The sequence below is a fragment of the Oryx dammah genome, unplaced genomic scaffold, assembly GCF_014754425.2.
Source record: "Oryx dammah isolate SB20612 unplaced genomic scaffold, SCBI_Odam_1.1 HiC_scaffold_5, whole genome shotgun sequence".
In the NCBI taxonomy this organism is placed as follows: Eukaryota; Metazoa; Chordata; class Mammalia; order Artiodactyla; family Bovidae; genus Oryx; species Oryx dammah.
Window position 1 is genome coordinate 24042070 of NW_024070189.1, and position 13788 is coordinate 24055857.

Sequence of the window (13788 nt, forward strand, 5' to 3'; positions counted from 1 at the left end):
CTTCTTAAACCTTAACTGGCCTTGGATTAAATTCCCCTTTTGGATTTTAGACTCATCTTCTTAAAGTCTTCCTCTAGGAGTGAAACTCATTGGCTTCAAATAGTCTCTGTGTACACAATTGACAGCAGTCACAATTGCATGGTCAGTAAATATCCCTATTGAATATTAAACTTTTATTTTGTTCTTATCATAAGATAATATATGACTAGCCTAAAGTTTTTAATACTTGTAGCATCTTATCTCTCTTCACTGATGAACTATGCTAAAGATTATCAGGCTAACCCATCTCATGAGTATATAGAATGGACATTTAAATCTTTTATTAAAGTAGCATACAAAGGTGAATGTTCTGGTTTTTGACTATATGCCTAGATTTCCCCATTTTCACTTGGAAAGCCACTATAAATTTACCTTCATGGGTCACAGGAGAGGGAAAATCATTTGGTTTCTAGGAAACTAATATAACCTACTTGGAAGTTCATTCCAATATTCATTGAACTTTTTTGGTCTTTTTCAGTCATAGTTGATCTCATATCTATGTGTTGTTCTTGGTTCAGTGTTTAAATTGGGTACTCTACCTGTAGCTACTCTGCAGAAGACCTCTGCAAATTACCACTTTGACTGCCTCATTACCTTTCCTGGAATCTAATTTCTAATAATCTTATAAATTCATTCATACAAATTATACTAATATGTAATCACATTTATGTTACCTTGTTTTCAGGGAGATACCATATTTGTAGTTGCTTAAAGTCTTCAATCTCTAAATCTGAAGGAGGGACTAACCAGTGTTAACATTTCTGGCACTAGGTATTTGTTAAGGGAGCTCAGCAAAACCTCTCCTATCCTATCAGTTATCTGCCATCTCCATTTTTAGACACTACCCCTTTTGGATAAACACCTCGTTTTCTTTCTTGCTGTCTTTGAACCAGATCAGCATCCCAGTCCTAAAGGCAAGCAGTTCAGGTCCTTGACAAAATCATTAGTTATGTTCCTTTCATAACTGCTTGCTTAGTGATCAAGGAAGAGGAGAAGGAGGTGTGTGTGTGTGCACGTGTGTATGTACACCAGCTCATGTGCCTCCAAGGTGAGTTAGCCTTTCTATTCCACTTGGCTCCTTACCATAACAAGTCATGGATGTTTTGCAATTTGACACCCTGAAATCTCTCAGGGAGGAGCTATTCTGTTTGTAGCTGCTGAACCATTCAGATTCAACAAAGCACCGTTTTGTAAATGATGACACCTGTGCAGTACATGATTCTATAATACAGGCAGCTACAATCTTTTTGGTTGCAATGGCAATTTGGGTAGGGGGACTAGCTGGCAAATAAATATAGTTTTTGATCAAATAGAAGTCTTGGACTTCCTGGGCTGAAAGCCCTGCCAATGCCAACTAACCAGACAGAGGGATCAAAGAGGAAGGAACAAATGGAATTTTAGGTTAGTAACACTGAGCTGAAGGCAAGAGTAAAGACTACAGAATGGCCTGAAATGTACATGAAGAATTGTTACTCTTGGTCCTGGTGACTTTAAAATGTTAATAAATATTGCCAAAATGCTTAACTCTTGGTAACCTACCAAAAGATAGGCTATATTCTGGGGAAAATGAATCCCAGCATGATATTATATATGCACAGTTAATTTAAACATAAAATTTTGAAATGTGGGTGCCAAGGCCAATTCCAGCTGATATAATTTTCTCAGATTAAGTTCCAATGAATATTACATTTTCAAGAAAATTATATGGTGATATTAAAGAAAAGTCCTATTGCAAAAGCAGATCACAGTCCCATTTGTAATAAAAGGAATATAAAGGACTGCTGATTAGAGGGAATGAGTCAAGTCTCCAGTGTTAAAGCATAAGGTACAGGAGGTTAATTTTCACCCACCAGCTTCTAAAATTGCTCACATAAATTTTCTCATTTATTCATGTAAACCAGACCTCATATTGTGTGAGAAAAAATTAAGGATTCAGCAAGGAAAAATGCACATTCAATTTATGGTTGCAATTTTAAAGTCTGAATAAAAGTTATGTGAATCTTTGGCCTTGTAGCTGCTCTCCAGTTATTTCAAACATAACTGAAAAAACCTGAAGAACTAGGGAGGGAGGGGCCTGAAGGTAAACTCCAGTACCTGCATGCATTTGATGTTTACCTGACATTGGCCTGGATAACTCAAAGAATTCTAAATGTTTCTCATCCTTGACCTTGAACCTTACCAGTGATGTGAAATCACTACAGCAGGATGGCTTGAGTTATGCTGAAGGAAAAAAGAAAGATACCAAGTCTTATCTGAAATATTCTGGGTGAAAATCTCTTGTGGATAGAACTTCTAAAAAGCATTTTAATAGGCTGTCAGGATGATTCTGATGCATACTCAAGTTTCAATACCACTCCCTTGTGGAACATTAGTAGAGAAATACTCTGCTGATACAATGCTATAAAATATAGTTTTCAGGCTTAGTAAACATAGCAGTGATAAGAACAGTGAGAAATAGGAATTATGTCCATTATTTGGGTACGATTTGCTGCAGGTGTCAGAGAATGGCCAAAGTATATGAATTCTCCATCTCAAGTCATTGTCTTTATTCACCCCTAACTTAATTCAAACTACCATTGGTCTAACTCTTCTTGCCATCTCAGGTTTGAAAACCAAACTTCTATAAATTAGCACCATCGGTAGGACCTAAAGATTTCCAACTTGTTAAATTTCTCATTCCCATGTTTCTCTGCCTTTTTTTTTTATTCATCCATTATAAAGCTCAAATTTGTTTTGTATTTGATGCAAATGTTTTGTGAGAATTCCACCATGTCTGCAGGATACACTAGGGCTGGTGATGGGAGCTATCTCCTAGAATTAGATGGTTGGGAGAGAAGTAAAACACTTAAATAGATTTTGTTGTCTGGTCACTAAGTCATGTCAGCCTCTTTGCAACCCACTGACTGTAGCCTGCCAGGGTCCTCTGTCCATGGAATTCTCCAGGCAAGAATACTGGAATAGCTAGCTATTCCCTTCTCCGGGGGATCTTCCCAACCCAGAGATGGAACCCATGTCTCCTGCATTGATAGGTGTATTCCTTACTACTGAGCCACCAGGCTTTCCCTAAATAGAAATATTAGGTATTTAAATTAGATATTTACATAGATATTAAATAGATTTTAAAATTATGCATGTTTTGCCTATTCTATCACTAATCAATTTTAAAGTACAATAAAAATTAAATCTATATTTATGCCCTCTATAATATTAAACTGCTTAGATCTTTGAATTTTCTAAGTCCACTAACCAGTAAACAAAATCAAAGTTTCACAAACCGTGTTGAATGAGTTTTGAAACAGACTAGAGTAATTTGAAAATGTTGGCTTGTATTTTTTTTTTAAAGCAACATCCTATTTTGAGATTTAAATAATATTTTCAAAGTGCTGCATTGCCTTTTTCAAATGATATAATTAGAATAGACTTCTTTCAGGACCAATAAGATGATTCATCTCAGACATACTTCCAAGGATATAAAGTCTTTGAAAGATAGATTGTTGAATATACTTTAAAATCTAAATCCTAATTAACCCTAATCCTGCAATACCTCAGGCAAGGGCTGAGTCACAGACTGTTCTGTACTAGCTCAGAAGCAGCCAAAAGTTATTTTACTCTTGCACTTCAAACGATACTTCTAAAGGAACAAACCTAAGTAAATAAATGTTTCCAAAGCTCCTTCTTGTGTTAGTCCAATACTATGCAGTATCCTTATTTATCTGGCAGAGCTATTACACTAATATATTTTAAAGGAAAAAATATTCTAAAAGTTGCCCAATTGTTGATGCTTTTTTTGACTTTGTCATTGTGAATAATAAATAAGTGGGATGTTAAATTAAAAAAGAGACCCAGCTTCTGATAAACATCAAGGCATCTATTATCAAACAAAAGATTCACAGACTTAAAATGTTGAAAATATTGGATAGGGGCAGCACAGGTCATTAAGTCCTGAATTAAGTTTCTAATTATTTCAGTTCCTACTAATCTTTCCCTCTCTGAAATTTTATTGCAAATTTGCATTCAAATGGTATAATTTATCATCTAATCATTATCTATTCCTTAAGTATCATTTTATAGAAATATAAATTTAATATCAATATACATTAAAATATTTCTAATATATATTTATACCCATGAACACACATGCATTATACTTCAGCTGCTTTGTGTATTTGCCTCATTTCTGCTATTATACGTTAAGGTCTCTGAGAGCAGAAACCATACCTCACACTTCTTTGCTATTTGCTACAGTTGTGAGCACCCTGTATGGCAAAAGGGAAAAACATATTCCTTAATAGAAAGTACCAGTAAATATTATGACAGTCAATTACCTTCCCAAGTCCACATTATCAATAAAGATTTATAAGCCAATAGAATATAAACCCAGTAAACTCTTTGCATCTCCATTTCCCTCTACCCAGCCATTTCCTGCCAAGAACTTTCACCAGTTCTTTAATAGGTGCTCCTCTTTAGGTGGCTGGTTGCTTTGGTATTGCTTTTACCTTTTGAAGCAAATCACTTTAATATATTTGAAAAAGTTTCAAAATTAGGTATTTATGCTCTCTATCCTTTGCAAGCAATACAAATGACTGCACTTGTACTTTCATGTGCTATTCAAATAATGGCCTATGGACAAGATTTAACTTAAGGAAATAGAAATTTGTTGATATTTTTAATTACTTAAATCCAAATGTACTGTTCAGGCTAATCGATTCTAATTGTATTTCAGTGATATTGTTCATTATTTTATGAACTAAAAATAACATGCAGAGTCTTTCTTAAACAGGTTACTATAGTATGTTAATGATGGAGAAACCGAGGCATGCATAATTGAGGTGTGTTACGCAAAATCACTCAGCAGCTTGAGGATTGTCCTCAAAATTCTGGAGTTAGTGGGGGCAGTCACTAGGGATTCTATTTAGGCCTTTAACATTTGCATTTTAAACAACAGCTCCAAGTCGTTCTCTTTTAGACTTTAAGAGCACATCTGAGAAGCGCTGCTTTATGCAGGGTATTCTCTGTAAAATAAATTTCAACATGATTAAAATAAATCATCTCAATTCTGAATGTCTTCTGCTTTTGTCATTTAGCTAAGGCTTTGGCGATAAACTGGAAATAAGGCAGACATTCCCCTAATCATGCAATATCTTTTTTCTTGATAAAATAAATTTTCTGTAGTAAATAATAAAATACAAAATTTAAACTGGAATATCTTTGCACATCGTTAATGTAGTCTCATTTCATGACCACTCCTTTATCTTCAGAGAGAATCAAAATGCAGAGCTTCTTGGGCAAAGAAAATAAAGATGACTAAAATTTATTCAATACTCATTCTAATTACTTTGTATATTAACTCTCAACAAGTCATTTAAGTTAGTTGCTACTACCACCCTCTTAAAGAGGGAAAGAAGGGAATCACTCCCCAATCTCCCCAAAAATATTTGTTATTTTAGGAAGTGATGGTGCTACATATGGAATACAGACTGTTGGCATACATAATTCAGACCCTTAATCATTGTGCTACTATATGACCAAGAAGCTGTTTGTATATTTATTTAGTTACATTTATTTCATTATTTTAATTTAAGGGAACCAAGACAATTAAAAATGGCACTTCTATGTTACTTGGGAAGAAGAACCCTAACTATGGTCAGGTTTGATGGTAAAGAATCTGCCTGCAATGCAGGAGACCCAAGTTCAATCCCTGGGTTGGGAAGATCCCCTGGAGGAGGGAAGAACAACCCACTCCAGTATTCTGGCCTGGAGAATTCCACGAACAGATGAGCCTGGTGGCTATAGTCCATAGGGTCACAAAAAGTCAGACATGACTGAGTGACTAACACTTTTCCTGAAAACAAAACCCATAATAGGGATTTGCAGTAGTTACCTTTTGTTTCTGTAACAAATTACCACAAACTTGGTGGCTTTTAAAATGGCACCAATTTATTATCTCACAGTTCAGTAGGTCAGAAGTCTGACATGGCCTCCCTAAGCTAAAATCAAGATGTTAGATGAGGTGGTATTTCTTTTTTAGGGCTCTAGGAGTAAAGATTTCCTTTCCTTTCCCAGCATTTAGAAATGGCCTGTAATCGTAGGCTCATGGCCTACTTCACTGAAACATTTTTTATTGAAGTTTAGTTGATTTAGAGTGCCACGTTCGTTTCTGCTCTACAGCAAAGTGACTCAGTTATGCATATTAGTATATATATTTTTTAAATATTGTTTTCTATTATGGCTTATCATAGGATATTGAATATGGTTCCCTGTGCTACACAGTAGGACCTTGTTGTTTATCCATTCTAATAGTTGGCATCTGCTAATCCTAAACTTCCAATCCAACCTTCTTCCACCTCCCTCCCTTGGCAACCACGTCTGTCCCTTAAGTCTGTGAGTCTGCTTCTTTTTCATAGATAGGTTCATTTGTGCCATATTTAGATTTCACATATAGCCCACTTCATCTTGGAAGCCAGCAATGTTGCAGCTTTCTGAACATTTCCCTGTAGCCACATCTCCCTCTGACTCTGACCTCTTCTTCTATATTCCACTTTTAGAGGTTACAAAATGGAGGTTACTATTATTACACTGGGTTTACCTGGGTGATTTCCCTCTATTAAGACCATCAGTTTAGCAATCTTAATTCTATCCAAAACTTTTCCCCTTTGCTGTGCAACCTATTCACCTATTCTGGAAGTTCTGCCTACCACAGCACTCATTCATGTGATTTATTAGGAGAGTGTTTTCCGTAGAACAGAAGGAAGGGGAGCAGGATAGGGTTGGAGAACAAAGCTAAATCAAGATGTGAGCTCAGCTGGAGACTTGGTTCAGCCTGAGCCCAAATGAAAGCTCAAAAAATGAACCACAATATTATTCCAACTTGAGGCAGAAGACCTGCTAAAAGTGTGGGCATGGCTGTAGCCTACAAGTCAAGGTGGTTCCCATGTGTCCAAAAGCAATTATCAGGAAAAGGGCTGTCTGAGCCATCATGAGGCAACATTCACACAAGTGAGGAGTTGGTGCCACTTTGGCTAAAGAGAACCTGGGCAGAGTAGCAACAGTATTCACTGCAGATCTCATTATGGGTTGAATTGTATAAAGAACACTAATCATGTGGATTAGGATGCACTGTAATGATTTCATTTTAACTTAATTACTTGTGTTGCCTTGTGTCTCCATCCCCACACCACACACACACACACACACACACACACACACACACAAATAATAATAATAAAAGATATTGTGGAGTCTTAACTCTCAGGATGTGGTCTTTCCTTTGATGTTGTTCAGTCACTAAGTCATGTCTGACTCTTTGCAGGCCCGTGGACTGCAGCATGCTAGGTGTCCCTGTCCCTCACTATCTTTCCTAAATCAGTGTAATTGGTGTCCTTGTAAAAAGGGGAAATGTGAACCCAGAGACAGGCATGACAAAGGCAACATGCTGTGATCAGGACAGGGGCAATGCCATACGGAGAGGAACAATTAGAGTGACATATCTATAAGGGGCTTCTGAGGCTACCAGAAGCTATAGAAGAACAGTTCCTTCCATACCACCTTCAAGCGGAGCACGGCCCTTGATTTCAGACTTCTAGCCCTCAGAACTGTGAGGCAGTTTGTTCCTGTTGTTTTAAACTGCTCAGCTTATGGTACTTTGTAATGACAGGCCTCAGAAACTAATGCAGATCCTACACCCCAAAGCCTAGAAAAGACCAACTAAGCAGTCAAAGAGTAACCGTCTTCAGAATTCCTCCCAAGGAATGTTGTTCTACATTGTCAAGTGGTAATATTTAGAATTTCCTTTAGCTAACAAGTCATTAATCTGAACTCTTTCTCTGGACTTGACAAAGTAGCGGGGAGGGCCTTTCTTGACCTTTATGCTCTTAGGGAAAATCTTGTGAATTCATCTTATGCATTCTCACCTTTTCCCACAAAAGCTCTGACAGTAGACCCACATTCTTTATTTAACTAAAGTAATTTCCTGGCCTACAAACCAGTAAGTTCTTTGAAGACTAGTCTTGTTCATATTCATATCCATGGTATATAGTATGTAGCCTGATATAATCACAACTTTGAGGAAATTATTGAGCAGTTTTTCCCCTTTGGGACTTTATCAGAACTTTCTTTTGCTCAAAGGAAACAAACAAAATATGGAGAAAAAAGGAGGCTGAGCTAAAACATTCAAGCCAAGAGATAATGGACTGGCTCAACAAAGAGAATGACACAGATTCTCTAGACTCTGCTCTTTGTTCCTGTGGACAACCTCTCAGCATTATCACTGAGATATTATAACTGACGGCTTAGGAAATGGAGGTATGATTACAAGTAACTCTGGCCCCAGTGACTCACAAATACTGTAATAGTTAACACAGTTGGAAAAAAAACACTCAGCCAAATAAACTAGTTGGCATTCACTAAGGATATTTATTCAAAACTCTGAAATTAAATGACTGTGTGTTCTGATGAGATACTGAGTTCTACTGCTCTTGACCCCATCATTGTGGCATAAATACAGCCTCCGTTTTATGCTGACCTAATACTGCTTTAAAATTAAAATTGAATTACTTAAATATCTTCTACCACTGCACCAAAAGCAGAACTGTGAGACTCTTGAATAAGATTTTAATGGAAAGACCAGGGTGCTATAATTTCTATTCCAGTTCAGCAAATGAAATGTACAATTGCAAAAGCCAGCCATTTTCTACTGACCTTTATTTTATTTATGTAAGAAAAGTGTGGGGAAATTGAAATATATGTATATAAAATTCTATAACTCAATGATGTGCTTTCAGGCCCATGACATGAATTTTTCCTAAGCCTTCCACAACCATTATATTGTCTTTTATCATGGGTCAAAATCAAAATAATACATCTTTGAATTATCTTATAGAACACTTGCATATTCAAGGGAAAAACTACAAGTTTAAAAGGGGAAAATTATTGAAATGCTGCTATCACAAAATTGATTTCACTGTGTCTATTTAAATTACAAATCATGGCATTCATCTATTCATTTATTCATCTTTTCTTTGCTGTAGAGTTGGTGTGTGGATGCACAGTAAGGGGTCTATCCTCATTTCTCCATGGTAGTGTCCTCATTTTCAGCCTATTTTTCTCTTCTTGCCTTAGGACTCCACAGCTATGCCATGACCCTCTGCACCCCATGTTTTGTTTGAAAAAACATTCCTTCAAATGTGAAAAGACATCAGCATCTACCTCTTAGAGCTGAGACTCTGAGGATTCCTTGTGTAGAGATGTTAAGGTTTACAGATAATTATTTGATGTATGTATGTTATGTGGGGTGTATGTGTGTAAACACAGGAATATTTTTGTATTAAGTTCTAAAAAAATTTTTCAACTAAAATTATAGCTTATTGAAATATCTCCAAGCACCTGCACTGGATGATCTTTGGGGTTTAACTTTCCACTGCATTTTTAAATGCAAGTGTGAATTAGGATTTTTAGTTATTAACATTTGTGTTAACTTCTTCCTTTAATGACATTTTGATTGAACAAAGGTAGAAAATGTAATAAGCATAGTACCTCTGAGTTTTATAAAGGTAGGTAACTCTCAAGTCCATAGTAGACCTAAAATAACTAGGCAGATAACTCAAGCATTATATCAGTGTCTAAGATGACCTTGACATTCAGCATCCCTTCGGGGTTACAAAATATTGTATCACAACTGACTTGGGGTTACCTTTCTGAGTAATTTGGGTTCAGTTATTAATGTTTAAGGATAAAAGTGAGCAGTGCCTTTTTGTTTTGTTTAACATCAAAAATTCTTTAACAAAGAACTCCCTATTGGTTTTCCAGTTTTGACAATTTAGGGATCTTGAGGATTTTCTCAAAAGCAGTCTGCTCTTGATGATGAGGTTCAGAATGACTCCAGAGAAACAAAGCCTGTGGAGGGCAACTTGACAAAATCATCGAAAGCGTAAATGTATAATCCTTGACCCTGTAATCCCTGCTCCAAACATTCTGAAAATGTGTGCTATAGGAATACTAGCACATGTGAGAAATGACATGACTGCAAATTTATTCACCTCCATGTGGCTTAATAATTTCAATGATAGGGAGTAATATAAGTCACTCCAACATTAATGGTGTGGACTAAATACATTATGACAGGTAGATAAAATGGAGCATGATACAACTTATAAAAACAGAAATTCTCTATAAACTGATAATTAGAAATAAAAAATACATATGGTTAAATGAAACAAAGGTGCAGATCAGTGTATGTAGAAAGCTATCTTTTGTGTAAAAAGGGTTTCGAGACAATATATTTATATTTGTTATTTATGCATACAGAACATGAAGAAACTAATAACCATTACTTTGCTTTGGGGGCAAGTTTTCTTGAAAATGGATGGATGGAGATGTAGGATAGGAAGCCATTTCACCATATTTATTTTTATAGTTTTCAATTTCTGAACCTGGAATTATTACTTATTCAAAAATTTTAGAACTCCAAAGAAATGTTAGTTTTAAAGACAAATGCAACAAAATAATTCCAGTGTAACAGGACATACTGGGGTCATGGAAATCCTTTTTCACTGCCTGGCAACTAGCACTCATGTTATATAAGTTCAAAAAGGATTGAAAAGGTGGTCTTCTTGCTCTGGTGTGGCTGAAAAAACTCACATGAGATTTTCCACAGAAATATCCTACATGCTCTAGAAAATTATTGCTCCAAACATACAAATTTTGTAGGGTATTTCTCTACCATTTCTAAAATTTCTCCATTCCTCTCAATCTACCACAACTGTAATTTGCTAAAGACAGGCATGCTCCCTCCCCTGACTCTTCACATCATCATTTATAAAGCCTTGACAGTGGACTTACTTAAGTCTTCATGAATGCCTATGAATCTCTCTTTGAAGAAATAGCCCTGAAATGTTTGATCCTCCTACTTCAATGTCACCAACTGTGTACTTACCTTCCCCAGTTTCTCATATTTTAATAACCATGTATGAAGCAAAAACAATGAGTCCAACACTCTGCTAGGTGTTACAAGGAACAAAAAAAGGATTAAGGTCTGCTGTTGCCCACTAAGATTACAATCTAGCCAACTTGCTTCTACCTTTCACTTACAATGTTTCTTTAGTATTGACTCCTTATTGCCAAATTCAGACTTAAATTGAAGAAAATAGGGAAAACCACTAGACCATTCAGGTATGGCCTAAATCAAATCCCTTATGATTATACAGTGGAAGTGAGAAATAGATTTAAGGGTCTAGATCTGATAGATAGAGTGTCTGATGAACTATGGACAGAGGTTCATGACATTGTACAGGAGACAGGGATCAAGACCATCCCCATGGAAAGGAATGCAAAAAAGCAAAATGGCTGTCTGGGGAGGCCTTACAAATAGCTGTGAAAAGAAGAGAAGCAAAAAGCAAAGGAGAAAAGGAAAGATATAAGCATCTGAATGCAGAGTTCCAAAGAATAGCAAGGAGATATAAGAAAGCCTTCCTCAGTGATCAATGCAAAGAAATAGAGGAAAACAACAGAATGGGAAAGACTAGAGATCTCTTCAAGAAAATTAGCGATACCAAAGGAACATTACATGCAAAGATGGGCTCGATAAAGGACAGAAATGGTATGGACCTAACAGAAGCAGAAGATATTATGAAAAGGTGGCAAGAATACACAGAAGAACTGTACAAAAAAGATCTTCATGACCCAGATAATCATGATGGTGTGATCACTCACCTACAGCCAGATATCCTGGAATGTGAAGTCAAGTGGACCTTAGAAAGCATCACTACAAACAAAGCTAGTGGAGGTGATGGGATTCCAGTTGAGCTATTTCAAATCCTGAAAGATGATGCTGTGAAAGTGCTGCACTCAATATGCCAGCAAATTTGGAAATCTCAGCAGTGGCTACAGGACTGGAAAAGGTCAGTTTTCATTCCAATCCCAAAGAAAGGCAATGCCAAAGAATGCTCAAACTACTGCACAATTGCACTCATCTCACATGCAAGTAAAGTAATGCTCAAAATTCTCTAAGCCAGGCCTCAGTAATACATGAACCATGAACTTCCAGATGTTCAAATGGTTTTAGAAAAGGCAGAGGAACCAGAGATCAAATTGCCAACATCCGCTGGCTCATGGAAAAAGCAAGAGAGTTCCAGAAAAACATCTATTTCTGCTTTATTGACTATGCCAAAGCCTTTGACTGTGTGGGATCACAATAAACTGTGGAAAATTCTGAAAGAGATGGGAATACCAGACCACCTGACCTGCCTCTTGAGAAACCTGTATGCAGGTCAGGAAGCAACAGTTAGAACTGGACATGGAACAACAGACTGGTTCCAAATAGGAAAAGGAGTACGTCAAGGCTATATATTGTCACCCTGCTTATTTAACTTATATGCAGAGTACATCATGTGAAATGCTGGGCTGGAAAAAGCACAAGGTGGAATCAAGATTGCTGGGAGAAATATCGATAACCTCAGATATGCAGATGACACCACCCTTATGGCAGCAAGTGAAGAGGGGCTAAAAAGCCTCTTGATGAAAGTGAAAGAGGAGAGTGAAAAAGTTGGCTTAAAGCTCAACATTTGGAAAATGATGATCATGGCATCTGGTCCCATCACTTCATGGCAAATAGATGGGGAAACAGTATCAGACTTTATTTTTGTGTGTGCTCCAAAATCACTGCAGATGGTGACTGCAGCCATGAAATTAAAAGACGCTTACTCCTTGGAAGGAAAATTATGACCAACCTAGATAGCATATTCAAAAGCAGAGACATTACTTTGCCAGCAAAGGTCTGTCTAGTCAAGGCTATGGTTTTTCCAGTGGTCTTGTATGGATGTGAGTTAGACTGTGAAGAAAGCTGAGGACTGAAGAATTGATGCTTTTGAGTTGTGGTGTTGGAGAAGACTCTTGAGAGTCCCTTGGACTGCAAGGAGATCCAACCAGTCCATTCTGAAGGAGATCAGTCCTGGGTGTTCTTTGGAAGGAATGATGCTAAAGCTGAAATTCTAATACTTTGGCCACCTCATGCAAAGAGTTGACTCATTGGAAAAGACTCTGATGTTGGGAGGGATTGGGGTCAGGAGGAGAAGGGGACAACAGAGGATGAGATAGATGGATGGCATCACCGACTCGATGGACATGAGTCTGAGTGAACTCTGGGAGTTGGTGATGGACAGGGAGGCCTGGTGTGCTGCGATTCATGGGGTCTCAAGGAGTCGGACACGACTGAGCGACTGAACTGAACTGAACTGAAACCCTACTCTCTACCAAGCGTAAACTTTTCTAGTTTTATTTCTTAAACTAAATTTCCTCCACCTCTATGAGTTCTCCTTCTTGATAATAACCCCAACTGTGTTTTTATAGATCTAATTCTCTGTGCCAGTCATGGGGCTTAGTTCTTTATGAGTAGCTAAAGTATAAGCTTCACTGACTATAAATTTAGTGAACCAAAGATGTAACTTTATTTTTTCCATGACTGAACCTCTATTTCAAAACTCACTCCACTGGTGCAAAGATGGAATCCTTATTTTGGAATGACTAAGTCTATTCAGAATTTCTTTTCATTCTTATCTTCAAACTTCTACTGCCACTGGGGTGGGTAGGGCAGTTTGGAGATATTCATGTAGTATCTAGTTTTTGGTAAAAGAAAGTATTTTGTCCTCAGCCGTTTCTCATCTAGGCTGACCTCTCCTGAGCTATGTATTGTCTCACTTGACTGTTATGATCTTCATCCTTCCTAACCAGCCTTTCTCTGTCTTACTTGATTCTCTG